This window comes from Rattus norvegicus, chromosome 1, assembly GCF_021556685.1.
Source record: "Rattus norvegicus strain SHRSP/BbbUtx chromosome 1, alternate assembly SHRSP_T2T, whole genome shotgun sequence".
Classification (NCBI taxonomy): domain Eukaryota; kingdom Metazoa; phylum Chordata; class Mammalia; order Rodentia; family Muridae; genus Rattus; species Rattus norvegicus.
The window spans coordinates 45,017,093-45,039,304 of record NC_141534.1 but is presented as its reverse complement, the minus strand read 5'-3'; the positions used below and the strand labels follow the sequence as shown (position 1 = coordinate 45,039,304).

Genomic DNA, 22,212 nt, shown 5'->3' with positions numbered 1-22,212 from the left:
TCGTTTTATGTAGAAATGTTCTCAAACAAGAACAAGTCCTTTAAAAAGTATTTTTTTTGTGTATTAATCAGGGTTCTGTAGAGTAACAGAACTTATAGAATAAATCTTTCAATGCATACAGAAAAGGGATTTATTAAAATTACTTACTTGGTGTGGTCCAGCTAATCCAACAATGGCTGCCTATATACAGAAGATCCAAGAATCCAGTAGTTGTTCAGTCCACAAAGCTAAATGTCTCAGCTGGTTTACAGTATACACTGGAATCCTGAAGAAGTGGACTCGAATGCCAGTTAAGGAATGGACTTTCTAGTGAGTTGAGATCAATCAGGCGAAGAGGAAATGTTTCCTTTCTTTTATGCCATTATATAGGCTTCCAGTAAAATACATGGCCCAGATTAGAGATATGTATACTTTTTTTTTTGATGGTTTAGAACTTTATCTCAATGTATGCATAGGAAACACACTCATATCAGCTAATAGGATGCAATCACGTTCAACCTATCCTATACAGTCTCGACCAGAAACTTGGTACATGATTTACAAATAAAAAAAAATAACAAAAAACAAACTGCAATCTGCTTCATCTCTATCTGTTGCAAATGTATAAAAAAATCCTCCATCAAATGCTGCTGAAGGCAGCAGACCCTTGAGAAATATACCTTTGGTTTGCCTCAGGAAAATAACACATATTGCACTGTAAAGGTTTATAAAATTGAAGCAAAGCATTGTTGTGATGTCACAATACCAGTTCTGAGAGTCCAGTAACTGACGGGAGCCTGCAGGACATACACACAACTGTAGAAGCCCTCGCTCGCCCTCAGCCAGCAGTACACACACTGAATCTACAGTCGGATCATTCTGAACTAAGACATCAGCTCACCTCATGTGCTCAGGCAGCCAGAAAACCTTAGATAGATCTTGATTTTTGCAAAGAAAACGGAGTTTCTTCAGTGTTTCAGTTTACGAGTAACAGGATGCTAACAGGTAGGTCGTTCCTTCCGTCGTCCACATTCAGAGCGAAACCGATGAGATGAGCTTGGGCTTTACTTTGCATTTCTACATTTGAAGTAGCCCGTGAGTTTAAAAGTAAATCTAAAACAGTAAAATGACCCTTCTTGGAAGACGAGAAAAAATACAAAGGAAATTAAAACCTCATTAAATTAGTCTTTAAAAACATTGTAACCTGAAATGGAGTGGGACTTTTGAGGTCTTTCTTCCAAAAAACAAGGACTTGGTCCTCGGGCCTATATTAGGCCTGACCCTTGGTGCCATGTAAGTGTACTTAAAATCTTTTCAGTGGAAAGTATCTTAGCGATTGAAACTTCTAGTACAGTTGGGAGATCTTCCATTTGAAAACTGATATTTGCATGGGATTGTTTGAATCTTGTTTTCTAGTCTCTCCCCCACCACTACCCTCATAGTTTGAAGGTAGATTTTTTCTCTTGATAAAGGAACACAAAAATGAACATCTTGTAAATTTATATTTAGTAACTAGTGGTAAACATGAAATGGTAGAATTCTTTACAGCCTAATCCTAGGTAGCCTTAGAGCAATGTATCTTAATTTTTGAACCTATATTCTCCTTGTCTTTTCAAGATATCTTAAGTTATAATTTCTTTTTTCAGAGCTGCTTTTTATTTTGGGGCTACTTTGTTTTTAATTGAGGCGTAATTCATAAAAGATTACATTGCTTTAATGCGATATGTATTCTTATCTCAAGAATCCTACTTAAATTTAAGCAAAAATCCCCCACAGGTGTGCTCTCCTATTTTGGTTTTAGTTCATTCCAGATGTAGACAAGTTGACAACCAGGAATAACAGTGTATACTTATTAATACGATAGTTTAATTTATGCATATTACTACAATGGGTACCCATAGCATTTTACATTACTTGTTCCTCTGTTCAAAAGCTTTGCAAGTGCATATATGTATATATATATATTATATGTAACATATATATATTTCTAAACACATACACACAATATTTACACAGTAATGTTTATGTATATATTTCTAAACACAATACACACATACACTATATTTACACAATAATGTTTATGTTTAGGTAGGTACCTTGAATATTCTAATTCAAGTTTATGTTATACAAAATTTATGTCAGATAAAATATAGCTATCTCACCAAACATATATACTTTGTTTCTATCAGTAACATGTAGAAACAGTGTGCCTTTCATATTAATGCCATCAGAAATTCAGAGCTGCTTAATGCTATTCATTTCAACCTTGAAGCACAAACAAAGCTAATCAGATGGTAACATAAATAGAGCCTATGTTATTTTATGAAAGAAATGTGCTACCAGAACTGTATGTATTAGATGTGAGCAATGTGTTCATAATATGGGTGTAATAGGGCAGTCAGAGATTGTTTTCTTGATTACTTGGTACCATTCAACTAAGACTGAAGCTTTATTTGCATACTTATCTCCAGGACAGTGACAGAATAAATGGCATGTTGACATTGTTCATAAAGCAAAATTTCAGTAATTAAGACTATTTGTGGAAAGGTCAAACTGAGTTATACAGGGCTGTTCTATATATCTATTGTAATTAGCAGGACTACTAGTGAGGAACTTTTGCCAGAGACAGGCAGATAGATCAGTGGAACAAAATTGAAGACCCAGAAATGAACCCACACACCTATGGTCACTTGGTTTTTGACAAAGGAGCTAAAACCATCCAATGGAAGAAAGATAGCATTTTCAACAAATGGTGCTGGTTCAACTGGAGGTCAGCATGTAGAAGAATGCAAATTGATCCATTCTTATCACCTGTACATGGTGTACAAGCTTCAGTCCAAGTGGATCAGGGACCTCCACATCAAGCCAGATACACTCAAACTAATAGAAGAAAAAGTGGGGAAGAGTCTCAAACTTGTGGACACTGGGGAAAATTTCCTGAACAAAACACCAATGGCTCATGCTCTAAGATCAAGAATCGATAAATGGTACCTTATAAAACCGCAAAGCTTTTGTAAAGCAAAAGACACTGTCATTAGGACAAAACAGCAACCAACAGATTGGGAAAAGATCTTTACCAATCCTACACCTGATAGAGGGCTAATACCTGAAATATACAAAGAACTCAAGAAGTTAGACTCCAGAGAGCCAAATAACACATAAAAATGGGGTACAGAGCTAAACAAAGAATTCTCAACTGAGGAATATCAAATGGCTGAGAAGCACCTAAAGAAATGTTCAACATCCTTAGTCATCAGGGAAATGCAAATCAAAACAACCCTGAGATTCCACCTCACATTAGTCAGAATGACTAAGATAAAAAACTCAGGTGACAGCAGATGCTGGCGAGGATGTGGAACTTTTGCCAAATAGAGTCTTTTGGAGTCAGTTTCAATAGGTGAACTTGTCATCCATGCATTTTAAATGGTGGTGTTAAAGTCCTCAGAGCCCTTTGTCCTCTTCCTTCTTTTTAAGAAAACAACATTTTGTATTATCATTTTAATCTAATTTGCTTTCTACTCGCTCTATATGAGTTATATTGTAACTCATACATACGTTTCAACGTCCTTAGTTACAGTATGATAAAGTTTAGTTGGTCTGTGCTGAGTATGTGCTATTCCACCTAGGCAGGAACTGCTCATATATAAATAAATGTTAGAAAATATAATATAAAAATACTAAGGGGATAATGTGGATGTTGCTTTGTTGGTTAAGTGCTTGCCTTACCCAAACAAATCCAGAGTTTAATCTCCAGTATCTCTAATAGGGTATACTGCAAGCCTGAAGTTCTAGCATTTGAGAGGCAGAGGTTGGAGATCAAGGTTTTGCTACATAGGGAGTTCAAAGACAGCCTACTATCTGTTATCTTACCTCAAGAAATCAGACAAATAAGTAAACAAAACCAAAAATCACTTTACGCTAGGCATTGCTGGTGAAAGAGACCCAGTGCTTAATTTAATGACATGTCTGACTTGGTGGAGCTTCAAGTCTATAGCAAAGGCCTTTCCTATACCACTGACCCTCACATGTCTTAGATTATGGTATTAAATAAACTATTTTCATATGCTATAAATTCATCTACTATAACAAAGCGTATGTTAGTGACAAGACAAAGCAATTCATATATTTGCTAACAGAGGCTGTGCATTATGTACTTATGTCCAATAGTGCAACTCCTGGGTTTGACACTGCTATTCAACACAAGGATGGTATCTAGTTCAAGAGGGACTGAGTGTCTAATTAATTTAAGTTTAAATTTAAAGAACTGCATGAGGCTAGTGGGTACCATACTATACCGAACAGCTTTCCAGCTCTAGATTACTTCAACTCTGGCCTTTTGTGTTGCAACAAAAATCAACAGTGCATAAACTTCAACGTAGTAACACATATGTAAATAAGGGGGATGAACCTTCCTAGTTCTTCTATATTATTACAAATGTCACAATCCCACTAAAATTGGGGACAAGACAAGGGTGCTCACTCTCCCCATATCTATTCAATATAGTACTCAAAATGCTAGCTAGAACAATAAGACAAGAAAAAGAGATCAAGGGGATACAAATTGGCAAAGAAGAAATAAAGGTATTACTATTTGCAGATGATATGGTAGTATACACAAGGAACCCCAAAAACTCTATCAGAGAACTTCTTCAGCTGATAAACAACTTCAGAAAAGTGGCCAGATATAAATTTAACTTAAATAAATCAGTACTCTTTCTTTATACAAATGATAAACAGGCTGAGAAAGAAATTAGGGAAACGATTCCCTTCACAATAGCCAAAAATAATATAAAATTTCTTGAGGTAACTCTAACCAAATAAGTGAAAGATCTGTATGACAATCACTTCAAGTGTCTCAAGAAAGTAATTAAAGAAGATCTCAGAAAATGGAGAGATCTCCCATGCTCATGGATTGGCAGAATTAACATAGCAAAACTGGGTCTTCTACCAAAGGCAATCTACAGATTCAATGCAGTCCCCATCAAAATCCCAACGTAATTCTTCAATGACATGGAGAAAGCAATACTCAAATTCATCTGGAAAGGCAAAACCCACAGAAGAGCGAAAACAATTCTTAACAATAGAAGAACGGCTGGGGGAATTCACCATCCCTGATCTCAAACTCTATTACAGAGCAATAGTGATAAAAAAAAAACCCTGCATGGTATTGGTACAGAGACAGACAGGTTGATCAATGAAATAGAATTGAAGATCCAGAAATAAAACCACTTACTTGCGCGCCCTTGATCTTTGATAAAGAAGCCAAAAATATATAATGGAAAAAAGAAAGCATGTTTGCTAAATAGTGCTGGTCTAACTGTCTGTCTGTATGTAGAAAAATGAAAATAGACACATATTTGTCACATTACACAAAGCTCAAGTCCAAGTGGATCAAGGACCTCAACATAAAACCAGATACACCGAATCTAATAGAAAAGAAAGTGGGAAAGAGCCTTGAACTCATTGACACAAGGGGGAAAATTCCAAACAGAATCCAATGGCTCATGCTCTAAAAATTGATAGATGGGACCTCATAAAACTGGAAAGCTTCTATAAGCCAAAGGACATAGTCAATAAGTCCAATTAGCAACCTACAGATTCGGAAAAAAAACTCCACATCCAATAGAGAGCTAATATACAAAATATATAAAGAACTCAAGAAGCTAACCACCACAAAACCAAATGACCCAATCAAAAAAATAAGGTATAGAACTAAACTGAGAATTCACAACAGAGGAATCTCAATGCAAATCAAGTTGACCCTGAGATTCTACCTTACACTAATCAGAATGACTAAGATCAAAACCTCAGGTGACAACACATGTTGTCAAGGATGTGGAGAAAGAGGAACACTCCTCCATTGCTAGTGGGATTGCAAACTGGTACAACCACTCTGGAAATCAATTTGGAGGTTCCTCAGAAACTTGGAAAAAGATCTACGTGAACACACAGCAATACCACTTTTGGGAATATACCCAAAAGTTGCCCCGCTATGCCAAGGGGCACATGCCCCACTATGTTCACAGCAGCCTTATTTGTGAAGCTGGAAATAACCCAGATGTTCCACGACAGAAGAATGGATACAGAGAATGTTCATTTACACAATGGAATACTACTCAGCTATTAAGAATGAGGTCATCCTGCGTTTTGCAGCAAATAAATGGAACTAGAAAATATCATCCTGAGTGAGGCAACTCTGACCCAAAGGACATTCATGGTATGTACTCACTGATAAGTGAGCATTAGTCAAAAAAAAGTGCAGAATACCCAAGATACAGTCCACAGAACTCAAAAAGGCCAACAAGCTGAAGGAACCACGTGAGAATGACTCAGTCCCACTTGGGATGGTTGCTACAAGGAGTGAGGGAAGGAGGGACGGGGAAGGGGAAGGGGATGGAAGTGGGGGACAGAGGGGAACATGATCTAGTATTGAGTTTGGGAAAAGGACTGAAGCCCTAAGGGCCAGCAGAAAGAATAGAAGCAGGCGACCTCAGGAGGTAGAAGATTGGGAGGACCCTCCAGAGTGTACCAGAGACCTGGGAGGTGAGAAACTCTCAGGACTCAAAAGGGGGGACCCTAGATGAAATACCCTACAGTGGGGGGGGAGGAAACTAGTACAGCCCTCCTCCAGCAGAAAGACAGGGCATCAAGTGAGGGAGGGGGTTGCTATCCCATAGTCAAAACTCTGATCATAATTGTTTCTGTCTGAAAGAACTGCAGGGATGGAAATGGAGAGGAGCCTGAGGAAAAAAGGTTCAATGACAGCCCAAAGGGGGATCCAGCTCAAGGGGAGGCCCCAAGGCCTGAAACCATTACTGAGGCTATAGAGCACTCACAAAAAGGGACCTATCGTGACTGCCCTCAGAAAGACCCAACAAGCAGCTGAGTCAAATGCAGATATTTGCACCCAACCAATGAACAGAAGCTACTCACCCCTCTGGTTGAATTAGGGAAAAGCTGGAGGATCCTGTGAAGGTGGGCAATATTGTAAGAAGACCAGCAGCCTCAATCAACCTGGACCCCCAAGATCTCAAGCATAGATCACAACCAGGCAGCATACACCAGCTGAGATGAGTCCCCAACACGTATACAGCAGAGGATTGCTGGCTCTGGGTTCAGTGAGAGAAAATGCACCTAACCCTCAAGAGACTGGAGGCCCCAGGGAGTTTAGATGTTTTGTGGGGTGGGGGTGGGGTGGGGACATCTTCCTGGAGACGGGGCGCAGTGAAGCGTTATCAGATGTGGAACAGTCAGAAGGTGGACAGGGAGGAGAATAAAATCTAGAGTATGAAAATAAATTTTAAAATAGTTAAAAAATTGAAGTTGAAACTATATTTTATCATATAGAGTCACTACATTTTCTGATTTTGATAATTGGCCATAAGGTTCAGGCTGTGTTTTCACAGTCATGATCTCCATATCCTATAGAGATGTCAGGTCTTCTGGGTTTAATTTGAAGCTGCATTCACAACAGTGGAGAGACATAGGATTGCTCTCAATTGCTCTCCCTCTCCCTCTCCCTCTCCCTCTCCCTCCCCCTCTCCCTCTCCCTCCCCCTCTCATTCTCCCTCTCCCTCTCCCTCCCCCTCTCATTCTCCCTCTCCCTCTCACTCTCCCTCTCCCTCCCCCTCTCACTCTCCCTCTCCCTGTTCTCCTCCCTGTGTGCGTGTAAAATTTTTTTCTTTCTTTGTTCTTTATTGTCTGTGTTAGATCTATCAAATCCGGGGTCTGCACATAACAGAGAAGCACGGTCTTTGAGCTCTCGCTCTATCCTGTAGATTGCTTCTTTATGTAGACAGCTTATTAAATGAGTCTCATCCTTAAATGGAATTACATACCAAGTTCTTCCTTTACAGCACATTGCTGGCATTCTGTTGACGATGAGGTCTTTGCTTACCATTTATCCTTTAAATTTTAAACTTACTTTTCCTTGAATCTCTATATTTAAGGTATACTTTGTGATGGCACTGATATACATAGTACATAGAGTAGCTTGACCAAGTCGATTAATATATCTTTCTCTTTCTATACTTTGTGAGTATGTATGTTTCATTAAGATCAAATTTCTACTCCCTCTAGTGAGTTGTGGGCTTGAGGAGAGAGAGGTTGAACCCTTATTAAAGTAGGTTGAAAAATTGGCCTACACTCTTGTGAGTTTGGCATATTCTGTGTCTGTCTCATTCTGTCAAACCTTTCTCTGATTTATCAATTTGCCCATTGATTAGATATCACTTTCAAACATGGCTGCTTCCTTCTACAAACTAACCTTACCTTCATTGTTAGGGATTAAATGTATGTACTAAGGGTATGTGCATATTCCAGGCAGATCATATTGTAATCCAGGGTGTGCGTGCATCCTCGCCAGATCATCTTTGGATGTGATCCCTTGCCAGAGCAGCCATATTGTTGCATTAAAATTCCTCTACATCTGGTCACCACAAGCACATTAGATATTCAAAACTTTTTCAAGCTGTAGTTTTGAAATGTGTGACCCTGTTGAATAATAAATCCTTATTTCCTGCTTTGCCATACCCTTGTCAAGCAACATCCCAATTCTAGATTTTATGATCCTGTGAATTTGACCTTTTAAATTCTACATATATATGAGTTCATATAATAATTCTCTTTATCCATCAAACCTGACTATAACATTATGATTCCTGTGTGTGGTTTTTAATGGCAAAACATTTTTTAAATTATGGTTTAGTACTATTTCATTATATGTGTGTGCATACATGTCTGTGTATTTGAGTACCATCACCAAAAGTTAACTATCTGTTAATACATCCATACACTTGAGTGGTGCACCTAGTCTGGTCACTGGGTGTGCTGCTACATTGAAGCTGACCATAGAGATAGTTCTTTAAGATACTCTTCATTGCCTTTAGATTACACACGCCAACATGGGAAGTCACACATGCTTGTATACCACCACGTGGATGCCGAGAACATGGGTAACCTGCAAGAGCAGCAAGTACTCTGAAATACTGAATCATCACTCCAGCCTCCAATAGAACCACATTTTTGCATACTCTGAAAAACACTTACACTTTTAAACCTTTATTTAACATGAACTGATTTGACCTGATTAGCAATTCTAAAATTTAAGGACACACACACAAACACAAAAACATGTGTGCACACACGTGCACTAGTGCGCGTGCACACGCACACACACACACACACACACACACACACACACACACACACACACACACACACACCCCAACACGGCATTTTATCTGTGACTTTTCTGCTGGGTCTCCTAGGAAGGAAGGAAAGTTGCATGGTTTTAACATTCCCTTGTGGGTGTCTGAAGTTTGGAGTTTTGTTCTGTCATCACAAATGTAGTGGTGGTCATCTCAACCAAAATAGGGACTTTATTACTTACTACTTCTAATTCCTCCTTTCTTTGATAAATATGAAGAGGAAGCTGCTCATATGTAAATTTGTGAAAATTTATTCACAAACTAGGTTCACACCACCTGTCTTTTCCTCTTTGCTCACTCATATCCATATGGTCATATTTTATGTTTTATTGTTTTAGATTTTATTAGAACAAACCATGGATTCAGGTCCTATACAACAAAATGGTTAAGGGCCAAACATAACAATTTCATAAAATAAAATGAAAAAGTAGCCTATAATTTTAAATATTTATAATTACCATGAATAAAATCTAATTAATAGAAAACAGTTGTGTTCTTTCACCATTTAATTGATTATTAAAATATCACAGCAAATGTGATTTATTTATATAAATTCTATATGATTTCTATATAATAATGAATAAATACTTTCAATATTATTCTTCACTTAAACTTGGGACTTGGCAGGCTTCTTAGAATTATGAACTAGGGGAACAGAGTTCGACTATAAAGGAGGAAACAGAACACCAAGAGATGTCGCAGCTTGCATGGAATTTTGTAAGAACACAAGGCAGGCTCTGAGTGGTAAAGCTCTGTGTGAACCTCACACAGTGGCTTTCTAGGAGAGGTTCAGAATGAGTCGTGCAGGGATACCCTCCTCTTGTCTACACTATGTATGTAGCCTTGCAATGTACTTTTATTGTGTTTGAGGATATAAACTCTGTTTATATTTTTAAATGTGCTAGCTGAATAAATAACTGGAAATTTAGTCTGTTTTAGTCTATCAAGACCAAAATGTTTCATTTTAAATGTGTCAATTTCTCTCATACTAATCTATGCTCACACAGACATCGATTACCAGTTGATGATTGTGACTGAGGGGGAAAGAAATGATTTAGTTTTCTAATATTCAGGGAATTAAAATCAAACCTAAGAGCCTACCTGTAGCTGTACACTTCTAGTCATCACAAATCTTCCTTTGTAGTTACATCTTAATAAAAACAGCCAAACAAATCCATCGCTCACTCTCGAGGTAAGAATAATCTAACTGTAGGCAAAGTACATTTTGTGTGCCTAGTTCAGAAAACAAGATTTGTAAATCGGTATAGCTTTTTCATTGTCTCTTTAAAAGATGACCATGCTGGCTATTTGCAGGAGAATGGTTATCACCTTAATACCATGTAGAGTAGAGGTGGTTAGTGCATGAGCTGATTTCTGGGCAGGCTCAGTGGAGTTTCCATGCTCAACAGGTTTATCCCAGTGCTGACACCATTGAAATAGGTGTTTGGTAGAGGAGTGTGCTACAGGCAGACTGGAGAAGGCTGCAATGAGAATGTCCTACATACCTGATGCTTAGGATCTTGCTGACAGGGGACATTTCTGAAAGATGCAAACGCCCTGCCTCTTTGCCTAGCAGGGTTAGAGAAGGATGAATTATCTTTCCCCTTCCACTTCAGTTGGTCGCAGTTTATTAGTGTCCTAATTTCAGACGCGTGTGCTTATTTTTAGCAACTAATACAGTGCATACGACCACAGCCTAATGCAGAAGAGTGGTGACCTGATCTCGAAAACAGGAACTCGAGGCTAAACTCAGGTTCTTTCATTTTTCTACCTCTGGGACATTAGCCATTCACCTTTCTAAAACAAGAGTTTCATCATTCGTCAGGTATGATTATTGCAAAAATGCATATGCAAAGGTGTGAAAATGAGTTAGCGTGGTACTGACTTTCTAAAATAAAGGGCACCCTTAGCTGAGTGGGGCCAAAGAGTTGCTGTCACAAGTATTTAGATATAATCAAATTTTCGCTCCTATAGGACCTAGGAAGTCTGAACATGCTCTATACATGTAATTACCCAACAAATACACCTTTGTGGTTGTGTCCTTTCTCTCCATAAATGTTCCCAAAGTTTGTCCATGACGATCAGTGAATCCATACTTTTTTGTTATATTTCTATGTATTTCTATTTTATTGTATGCTGTAACATGTTGTGTTTATTCATTTATTAGATTATGAACACTGTTTTTTCCCACTGGGTGGGATGTTGTAAATATCACTACTGTGAATTTTTATACATAATGTTTTATGAGTACACATGCTGCCCTTTCTCTTAAGCATCAAGGAGAGAATTGACGAAGTCATATGCTAAATCTATGCCTGGCATTTTGAGGAATTATCAAATTGTTTCTCACAGAAGCTGGGTTATTGGCACCCTCCACTGTATATGTGTGTCTTTGTGTGTGTGTGTGTGTGTGTGTGTGTGTGTGTGTGTATGCGTGCATGTGTATCTGTGTGTGTGAAGTACCTGTGAGTGTGGATGTGTGCATGTACATGCACAAGTGTGCATTAGTGTGGAGGTCAGAGGCAAACATGGGGTATCTTCCTCAATAGATCTCCTTTTTAGGTTTGGAACACTCACCAGGTTTGGGTCTCTCACTTAACCTGAGCTCATTGGTTCACTTAGGTTGGATGACCAATGAACTCCAAGGATCCTCCTGTCTCCACTCCCCAACACTGACATTATAGGAGTGGACCATGCCTTGTTTTTGTATGTATGCTGCATTTCTAAATTCAGGTCTTCATTTACACTTTACTGATTGAGACAAACCCCCTCAACCTCCCACTTGTTTTTGATAATCTGTATGTTCTGAGATGAGAATAACTTTGGGGTTTTTTTTCCATAATTAAAGTGCTGGACTACTATATTAAGTAATTGGTTCTCCAAGGTGATCTGGGAGATTGGAATCTTCCCAACCTGCCAGGCAGCTTGGTGGAAATTAAACTCTTGTTAGCTTTATCTTTAACTCCCAGAAAACTAAGATCATTCAACCCTTATTGGGCCACTTTTACATTGGAAGAATATTACTGATTTGAAAGAAATTACCTTGTTTTAATTAACTTTTATTATTTTTATCAACATCACAGGAATATCAGAAAGATACTACATATAATTGCCATGTATTGAAAAGTGCCAATGAGGTAGCCAAATGTTATCTTAAAAATGGTAAATTGTATGCTTAATAACAGTGCTGGGAGGGAACATAAGTACACATGCCTGTTTGTGTGTACATGTGGACATGCATGAATGCATGTGTGTGAGTATGTGCATGTATATTTGCATGTGTGTATGTGTAGATTTGTGTGTGTTTGTGTGAGTGTGTATATGTGTGTATGTGTATGAATTTGTGCATGTATATATGCATATATTTGTGTATATGCGTACACCTATGTATGTGTGCATGCATGCATTTGTGTGTGTATATGTGTGTATGCATCTATGTATTTGTGTATACGTGCATATGTATGAATATGTGTATATTTGTACATGTGTATGCATATATTTGTAAATGTATGTATATATGCATGTGTGTATGTGTATGTACATTTCCATGTATTCATGCATGTATTTATGTGTATGCATGTGTGTAAGCATGTAGAAAAGCCAGCCCTAGCATGGTAGTCCATGAGGTTTATACGCCAAATAAGTTTAGGACCATGAAGCAAACTGCTTACCTTAATAAAGGGAGCTAGTTCTTCTATACAACCACACGTCTCCACACTTGAAGTGGTAATGGTATTGCACACAATCATGCTATTAACAGCATCAATTTCTTCAAGAGCTGGGATGTCAATAAAGTTATTTTTGTCAAGTCAATCAATTTTCAGCATGACAAAAGTTTTTTTTTCGTGTCAATGACAAAAGTTTTAATTAAGAGAAAGTGATTTATATTTACAGACACACAAACCAAGGCATTGCTATAACCTACAATCAATGATTTTTAAAGCTCTCTCATGTAGGGTTAAATAAATCAGTCACCATTATTTTCCTGAATGCTATCGTGTCATTTCTTTACATTCAGAAATAAACGTTTTTTAACTTGTTGGCTGGCTATTGTTAACCCTTGTAAAACAGGTCATTTTACTGATCATAAAAACAGAAGCTCAACCTGGAAACCACATTGGGCAAGTGACAGAGACCCAGCCTTCCCATGTCCACACCCCCAGCATGTGTGTAGTGAGTTCAGTTCTCCCAGTGACTTAAAGGCTACTGGACACCTTCACTGCAGGTTCTTATTTATAAAGAAGAATGTATTTGAAAGTAAGTTGCATGCATGGTGCAGGAAGTGGTAGAAGAGCCCAAAGCCTCAGAAATGGTGCCATCTGTTTTTAGTTTGGAATGATTAAGCTTAGTGTGCTGCAGTGAAAGGAACCAGAGAATCATGGCTCCATACACTCACGTAAGCTGCAGCGACGGCTGGTAGTTCATTTGGTGTGTCATCTGTCAAAGTCAGGTAATTTCCATAGGAGTGGGAGTTTTTATTAAATAAGGAGAGCAGTTTACAGGCCAAGCAATCCATTAATGACATGGAACAAAAAATATATACACAATGCATTTTTGAAAGGCAAACCATGCCACTAGCAATTTTGAGGAAGCATTAAATGTTTCTCTGTGACTGTATTACATACTGAGGCCACAGTCATGGCTACACATCAATTGCTGGTATAGCAGAAAATTTAGTAAAGGGCCACACAAATGTGTGCGCATGTGTATGTTGTGTGTGTGTTATGTATGTACTCATAGAAATATGTAAACTTGTGCATATTTCATGACCCTAGATAATTTTGTGTATAAACCTCATAAACTATAATTCTAGTGCTAGTTTTCTACAGTCTTACACACACACACACACACACACACACACATGCAAACACATGAACACACATAAACAAATATTCCCACACATGCACATGTGTATACTCGCTCACACATACATCTACAAACACAAACACACACAGGTATATACCCCAGACACTATAGTTAAACATACAGATAATCGTTTCTCTGATATTATTTTGATACCTTGGCATTTTAATAAAAGACAGTTATATGTAATAGCTTTCAGATACTACTCTGATGTTCCAAGTTAATTTTAAAATATATGTGTTACTATATTTGAGCTCTTCCTGGTTAATGCTGCACCTTTTAAAATTTGAGACAGAGTTTTTCACTTTACCTATAGACCATCAATTTTTTAATACTGGCTACTCAGTGGCCCTCAAGGATCCCTTTATCTCTGCCCTCATCACAGAACTATGGTTATAGATATGAACACTCACTATTGTGTAAATGTTGGGGATCTGAACTTACATATTCTTGCTTTCACAGTAGACAATTTACCAACTGAGTTTTCTTTTTAGCATTTATAGGCACAAACCTTTGCACACACTAGCTTATGCCTGAAGAGAATGTGTTAAAATAAGAACATATGGACATGTCACGCCTTATGACAAGGCTACAGGTAAAACTCACTAAAACATGGGAATAATGGTAGATTACTCAGGACTTGAAATGTCAATTTAAGAGGGAAAGAGGGAGATCATTGAATACTGTTGGACAAAGAGAAATCAGGAAAATGAAAATGTCTGGAAAACTATTCTTCATTTTAAGGCTAAACATATACAGAAATTGTACTACTTCCTTTTGTTTGTTTACATACATGTAACCATATCTAACACAGTTTTGAGAACAAAGTTCTTAACACACGTATCAGTTCTCTACCGTGAACTAGAGTTTTACTTGTACTTTCCAGTGAACACGATTTATGAGTTCTTTGGTCATAGTCTATCATACAAGAGTAAAATACGTGAATAAATCATAATCTTTGTAGTTGTGATGTCAGTGGAAATTTAATGTGTCTTTTGGCATCTCTGAGATACTTTGGTTGGTTCTGAAGTTGAGCGTTTCTTGAAGAAAGGTTCAACAGTTTGTTGATATGGTTGACTTGAAGATAAACCATCCCAATATTACTCTGAGTATTGTTTTGGTTAGTTTTTTTATTGTAAAATCTATCTTTTTTATTTTACTTTATGTATATGAGTTCACTGTAGCTGTCTTCCCACACAATAGACGAGAACATCAGATCCCATTACAGATGGTTGTGAGCCACCATGTGGTTGGAGAGAATTGACACAAGACCTCTGGAAGAGCAGTCAGTGCTTTTAACTGCTGAGCCATCTCTCCAGCCCTGTCTTTGTAAGTTTTTATTTGACAGCATAACCCAGCCTATCACCCTAGTTTTCTCTCTAGTTCCTGCTTGAAGCTCCTTCCCTGATCATCTTCAGTAATAGACTGTCATATGGAGGCAGAAGCTAAAACAAACCCTTTCTCTCCCAAAGCTGCTTCTGCACAGAGTGTTTCAAGACAGCAACATAAATACAAACTAACATGAAAATTGACACAGGAACCACAGGCTACTCCTGTGATGGATCTGATCAGCTGCTTTGCAGAGAGGCCTGAGGAAGTGTTTTGAACTCTGATCTAGAAAAACTATTGAGTGCTCAGAATTCAATGCCCTGGTCTGTGGGGACTTTTGAGATAAAAGTGTTGAGAGAAATGCTCACAATGGAGGTATGATTTGTGACATTTCAGAAGGATGTTCAAAAGGTCTCAAAGATTCTTCTGGTAATTTTTATATGGTATTTTTTGGATAAAGAATCTGTGGTTTCTGGTAATTCTGGGGATGAAGGCTCAGCTTCAGAAACAAGAAACAAGAACTACAAAGGAGAAACCCTCTGTGCTTTGCTAGGACAATGGATGCTTGTCAACTAGGTCTGAAAGATCAATTGTGATTAATAAGAGGCCAGTGTTATTTATGTAACATCTTCTGAAACTTGTTTCTCCAGGGTCAGCATGCAAAAGCTGTGAGCAGAGAGACTAATGCTTCATCTATTAGTTCAATCTATTAGCAAGAACTTGGCAGTGCATAAGAGCTTCCCACCTGGCAGTAGTCTCGAAGACACGAGAAATGCAAGTTTGATGGGGTTACAGAGACAGAGTGGAGGCATAGACCATGTGGCAGAGTAGAAAGGCCTGAAAAGAGGCCAGGAGATGCTATTGGTAAATGTAAGTTCTCAATGGCAGTGAAGAACCAGGATGTTAGAGTTGCTGGTACCATGGGGCACCTATAAAAAGAGGGTAGTGTGGTGATTTATATAAGCTTGTCCCAGGGAGTGGCTCTATTTGGAGGAATGGCTTTTTTGGAGGAAGTGTGCCACTGTGGGTGTGGGCTTTGAGATTTTTCTTCTGTCTGAGGATGCCAGTCTCCTCTTGTTTGCCTTCAGAACAAATGTAGAACTCTCAGCTCCACCTGCATCATGCCTGTCTGGGTACTGCCATGCTCCTGCCTTGATGAAAATGGACTGAACCTCTAAACCTGTAAGCCATCCCCAGTTAAATGTTATCCTTATAAAATTTGCTTTGTTCATTGTATCTGTTCACAGCAGTAAAACCCTAACTAAGACAGCAAGGTTTAGTAGAGCTGTACTGAGTCTAAGAGATAAGCTATGTGTTCTGTGTGGTGGCATAGACAGTTACAGAGGCTGTCTAAACCTTTTGAGACTTAAAAGGCCATGAGTAAGTCCTAGATATTGGACTATTTGCTGGAGACTTTGATTTAAACAGTTGAATTTGTGGCTTTTGCTTTGATTTTATTTATTTAGAATTTTTATCATTTTTCTTAAATAAAAAAATCTCCAAGTCTTATGGTTTTTTTTTTATAGAAATCCACAGGTAAAAGATTTTGAAGTTTTAAAAGATGCTGGGTAGAATTTTGTAAAGAGCAGGGGACTTTAAATATTTGTGCTATATTTTATTCTATGCTATTAATATAAGATGCTAAGGAAAGGTTATGGTTCAATACTGGTGTGTTTGTGAGTCAAGCTGGCAAGAGGTAGAGTGTCCCTGTTACTTTTCATTGTCAGTCTGACATAACCTAGCGTCACCTGGAAAAAGAAGGGTCTAGATCAGAATGGCCTGTAGGTAAGACTGTGGTCCATCATTTTGAACACTAATTTATTTTGGAATGCCCAGTGCACTGTGAGCGGTGCCATCCACAGTCAGGGGATTTTGAACTGCATAATAAAGTTGAGCATAAGCTGAAGGGTGAGCCTCTAGCAGCCTTCATCCACAGTTTCTGCCCCAAGTTCCCACCTTGAGCCCCTACCCTGGCTTCCCTCCATGATGACCATTACTGAACATGTAAGCTGAAATAAATAAACCCTATCTCCTCCAAGTTGTTTTTGGTCAGAATGTTTTCTAATGGCAACAGAAAACAAAGCAGAACAGGTACCCTATGATATCAAATATCCAGAATAAATGTTCACATTGTAACGCACTCAGAACACCAGTCAGGACAGAACACACAATGCACTCGTTTGTTGAATCAAAATAAAGTGGGTTCAATTTTATAAATGCTGGAAAATACTAAGTGTTTCATTGAGAGTGTGGTAGAGGGAGTGGGATAGTATGTGGAACATGGTCTATTGCTTTTTGAGATTCCCCCTGGAGAGGTAGCTCTTTTACAATACAGATTTATATTCACCAGATTTTGAGATGACAATTTCCACAACAAAGCACTTGGCAGGTCAAGTGCTTTGGGAAATGTTATACTCACCTCTTAACGTACACGTTTAATTCACAGCGACAGAGCATGGAATTGACAGGCTGGGTCAATGTTCTCTCAGAATCGTCTCCCTTTTTATGAGACGAACAGTGAGCCTTTGTGGAAGTGTCAGTTGTAAGGATCCATCTTGCATATATAAGATGAAGAATTGCTTCTCTCCCAGCAGACATTTAGAGTGGATGTGTGAGCCTTTCGAGGCACACCGGCATGGTTAACAAGCGTGGGGCAAAAACATAAATTCAAGTTGCATGAAGAAAAGTAGATCTAGCTTTAGTAAGTGCTTCTTTTACAGCTACAGAACAGCAGATCATCTCTTTGTTTAAATGAAGACTTAATTTTCAGAGAGCTTTAGTGCTCATGACAGTGCTGAGTGAAAGCTATGGAGATTCTTCTTACAGTCTGTGACTTCATGCATCCATGGCTCCTCAACTACCAACGTCGTCCAGCAGAGATGATGTGATGGGATTGGCCCCCCTGCACGGACAGACTGTTCTTAAGTTCACAGCTGATTGTTTCCACTGGGTTTTCCTCATTATGTGGTTTTAGTTGAGTATTTAATGACACATGTAAACTTTTACAGCATCAGTCAGAATATTCACACTGATTTAAATATCCTGGACCCCTGTCTTTTTAGTTTCTGCTCTTTGCCTGCCATAGAATGCCATATTTAAATGTAATATATATTCCCACTTCACATTGCCTTCTTCTTTTCACAAAGCAGTATGAATGCAAATTTCTTTCCTGCTTTTTATTCATGGCTAGAAAACTAACTCATCTCTTTCCAGTGCAAGCTGATATTTAATTGTTTGCAGGGATTGGGGCTTCATTATCCACATCTGCTGAAGGATATCCTTGTTGCTTGTAAGTTTTGGCTAGTTTGAGTAATTCTACATTACATACCTCTGTTTCGTGTGACTTTTTGGGTAGTCATGCAATTTTGACTTTCTTAGCCAGACTGTGTTATATGCTGGATTGTGTGGTTAGAAGAGACTGCTCAGTTGTCTTTCCATAACGATGGTACTGGCTTGCTTTACATTCCCTTCAGCAAGGAAGGAGAGCTCCTGTTGGTAGGACTGGCTGTTTGCCTTGCATCCTCTTAAAATATAGCTCGTGGTGCTTGCATCTCACACAGCATTGATTTCAGCAGTTACCATGACAGTGCTACAGGTGGGTCATTATCTCACTTCTGCCACAGTTTTATGTGTAACTTTCCAGAAGCTGTGAATTTTGCCTAAAAATATAATACTCCACAACAAGAAATCATTATGCTTCCTCATAGAAATCAATTCTTTATAATAGCTACTGAGGTGAGTTAACCATAGACAGATGCCATCTTTTACAGTTAGCAACATACCAGACAGTAACTCATCAAAGCAATATTAATTAAAATAAATATTCACTAAGCACTATCATATACCAGGCTTTCCTTTATATAGAAGAGGTAAGATAATGGACAAATATGTCACTGATCCTCCCTTTGCCAGCTTAAAATTTGACAAAAAGACTTTAATACAACAACCACACCAATGAGCCTACAATTAAAAGTATGATTAATTGGGTATGATGGTTTGTATATCCTTGGCTCAGGTCTTGGCACTATTAGCTGTGGCCTTGTTGGAAGGTGTGTCACAGTGGGCATAGGTTTTAATACCCTCATCCTAGCCTTCTCCTTTTTGCCTTTGGAACAAGATGTAGAACTCTCAGCTCCTTTAGCCCCATGTCTTCCTGGACACTGCCATGCTCCCACCTTGAAGATAATGGACTGAACCTCTAAGCCTGTAAGCCAGCCCCAACAAAATGTTGTCCTATATGAGTTGACTTGGTCATGGTATCTCTTCACAACAGTAAAGCTCTAACTAAGACATTGGGTCAAGAAAAATATAGAAATTTAAGAATGTATATCATAAGGAGACCTCTCCTGGTTCAGCTGTATGTGATATACAGTAGAAAAAAAGGGTGGATCAGGAGAACAAGAGAAAAACTTATCCTGCTGCACTGAAATTTTAAATGTGAGTTGTGGTAAAGTGGATCTCATGATAATCTGTCCAGATTCTGTCTTTAGCATCCAGGCATCCCTGGCCCATCTGCTGATGATAGAGGCTGCTAAAGGACAGTGTTTCTCTCAGAAGAATTGTTCTATAACTCAGGGAACTATTCTTTTGAAATTACATCTCTTCTCTCTTGAAGGAGAATCTGTCCATGGCAGATATGCACATACTAAGGCAGTCCCTACCCTTTAACTCTCATTGATCTGCTCTTGGGGCTGTCTATGGCCTGAGTTGCCACTACATTTTAAACTAGCTTTGTCTGATGTCCAATTTTGTTTCTTGTACTTCCTTCTAACTCTACTTGCTGAAATTATTTCACCATACATTTCTACCCAGAATTTTCCACCTTAGTCTCTTTCCAGATTGCTTAACTAAAGATGGTTAGAACTAAGGGCCCCTTGAAAGAAAAGAGCTAATGAAAATTCATGAGGGCTTTTTTTGACAGCTGCTTAGTTAATGAGGACTTATGAGGTGTTGGATGGACTTCCTCTGGCAGGTATGGGTATAGTTGTTTAAATATTCACCCATGATACAGTTGGGGTAGAGTAGTAGGTCATTTGAAGGCATAGGGTATGCACTGTTACATGCAAATTTAATTTAAGAGGAAGAAAAGGATTTAGTTATTAAATATTATTTATTCACTGAAAAGAGAGATAAGCAGAGGTTCATTGTGACTATTTATTCATTTTAGTAATATTTTAACCCAAGGAACCTAATCTACCATCAAAAGTGAAAAAGGTGGAGGTCTCCAAATAGAACTTAATCAAAGGTAAGTGCATATTAATACCTGAATTCTGAGCCCCATGAGGTCTCCTTATCAGGACCAAGCCATAACTGAGGAGCATGACCCCGAGAAAGAGCAAGAATATATCTAGGGGGGTTCAAGATTGAGGACTTTGAGGTTAGAGTTCATCTATGTTGCTAAGTCTACAAAACAAAATCCATTTGATTACGGAGTACTCCTCATAGTCCATTCTCTTCTTCTTGCCTGTGCTTAATGACTTTGTAGAGGGTTTAATTGAAACAGACATCTTATGCTTTGGGACAAACTTATGTAAAAGCAAGTGGATGAGGATGGAAGGGATACTGTAGCATTTTATGCACAGCATTCGCTCCCCCATTTGCTGTGAATACTCCTTGCTAAAAGGTCACAATAGTACCACTCTTTCTGCTTCTCCCCTGGGAGGGATTTGATGGAGGCATTCCATTTAGGCTGAGTGTTCCAAGGTCTGTCTCTCCCTTCCGCTCTCTCTTTCTGCATATTTTCTGACTGTAGGGCTTCTGTCTTTATTATTATCTGCTGCAGGAAGAAACTTTCCTGGAGATGGCTGAGCAAGATCTATGAGTATAGCAGAATGTCATTAGGGATATATATATATATATGTATTATATATATAATATATATTATATATATAATTCTACCCTAGGTCCCTGGGCTATCTAGTCTCAGTTTCTTGGTCACCTAAGCAGTGCCAGTCATGGGTAATTTACAGGGATTATCTATCAGACACCAGGAACAGCAATAATTTAATTTTTATCCCTTTCCTGAGGAAGGTTCTGAATTGTGTCTGCTTATGAACATGTAGCTCTGTCTGTCACTTGGAACTCCCTGAAGGACTCTTTTGGTTCCAGAGTTCTTCCTGGAGAAGAGGAAGCCCTAGGCAAGAACATACTGCAATCCATCTCATTTGTCATTTCTTTCCCGTCTCTGTTTCCTCAGAGGTGTAAACTAAAAATACTCACCTGTGGTGGGCAGGGAAGCTTATAACTTATCAGATTAATGAAGTAATCATCATCATCATCATCATCACCACCACCACCACCACCACCACCATCATCATCATCACCAAAGAAAGACCACAAGAATTCATAAGGGGAATTCAAATAGTCATCTACAGACTATGAAGAAAGCTTTTATGAGGAACAAGATTGCTCGGTACCTGGACCATTAAAAGTTATTCTTCAGTACTGTGTTAGTTTCTTTTGTTTAAGGCACTTCCTGTGTTGTTGGGGTTTTCTTTGGTGTTTTGTTTTGTTTTATGGAAGCCTACATCTAATGCATCATCTCAGACAGTTATCAGAGAACTCTATTTGAGACAAGTCTTAAAATGTGCAAGAACCACTTAGCTGCATGGATCTGGGTCAAAAGTATTCTGAAGCATCACAATACTGAAGAGTAGTCCTAACAATAATATTAGAGCAATGGTGAGAGTGAGAGATGATTTAGTGAGGATCTGTGGCCATACATTGCTATGTAAAATACTTCTCATAGCAAAGTTTTTATCTTACCAGTTTTAGAGATACCAGTGTAAGACACCTTCATTAGTCATTTTTCTGCAACTGTGACTAATACCTG

General features: G+C 38.4%; 1 long non-coding RNA gene across 2 annotated transcripts; it reads left to right on the top strand.

The window, feature by feature from the left end:
* Positions 1-766: 766 nt before the first annotated feature.
* On the top strand, positions 767-21,825 carry LOC102546790 (uncharacterized). Of its 2 annotated transcripts, XR_015645153.1 has the most exons (5): positions 772-984; positions 16,031-16,250; positions 16,469-16,562; positions 20,548-20,625; positions 21,577-21,824. It is a non-coding gene; the product is annotated as an uncharacterized LOC102546790 (long non-coding RNA). The 2 variants fall into 2 exon arrangements; XR_015645151.1 differs by lacking the exons at positions 16,031-16,250; positions 16,469-16,562 and having other exon boundaries at positions 767-984; positions 21,577-21,825.
* Positions 21,826-22,212: the final 387 nt, after the last annotated feature.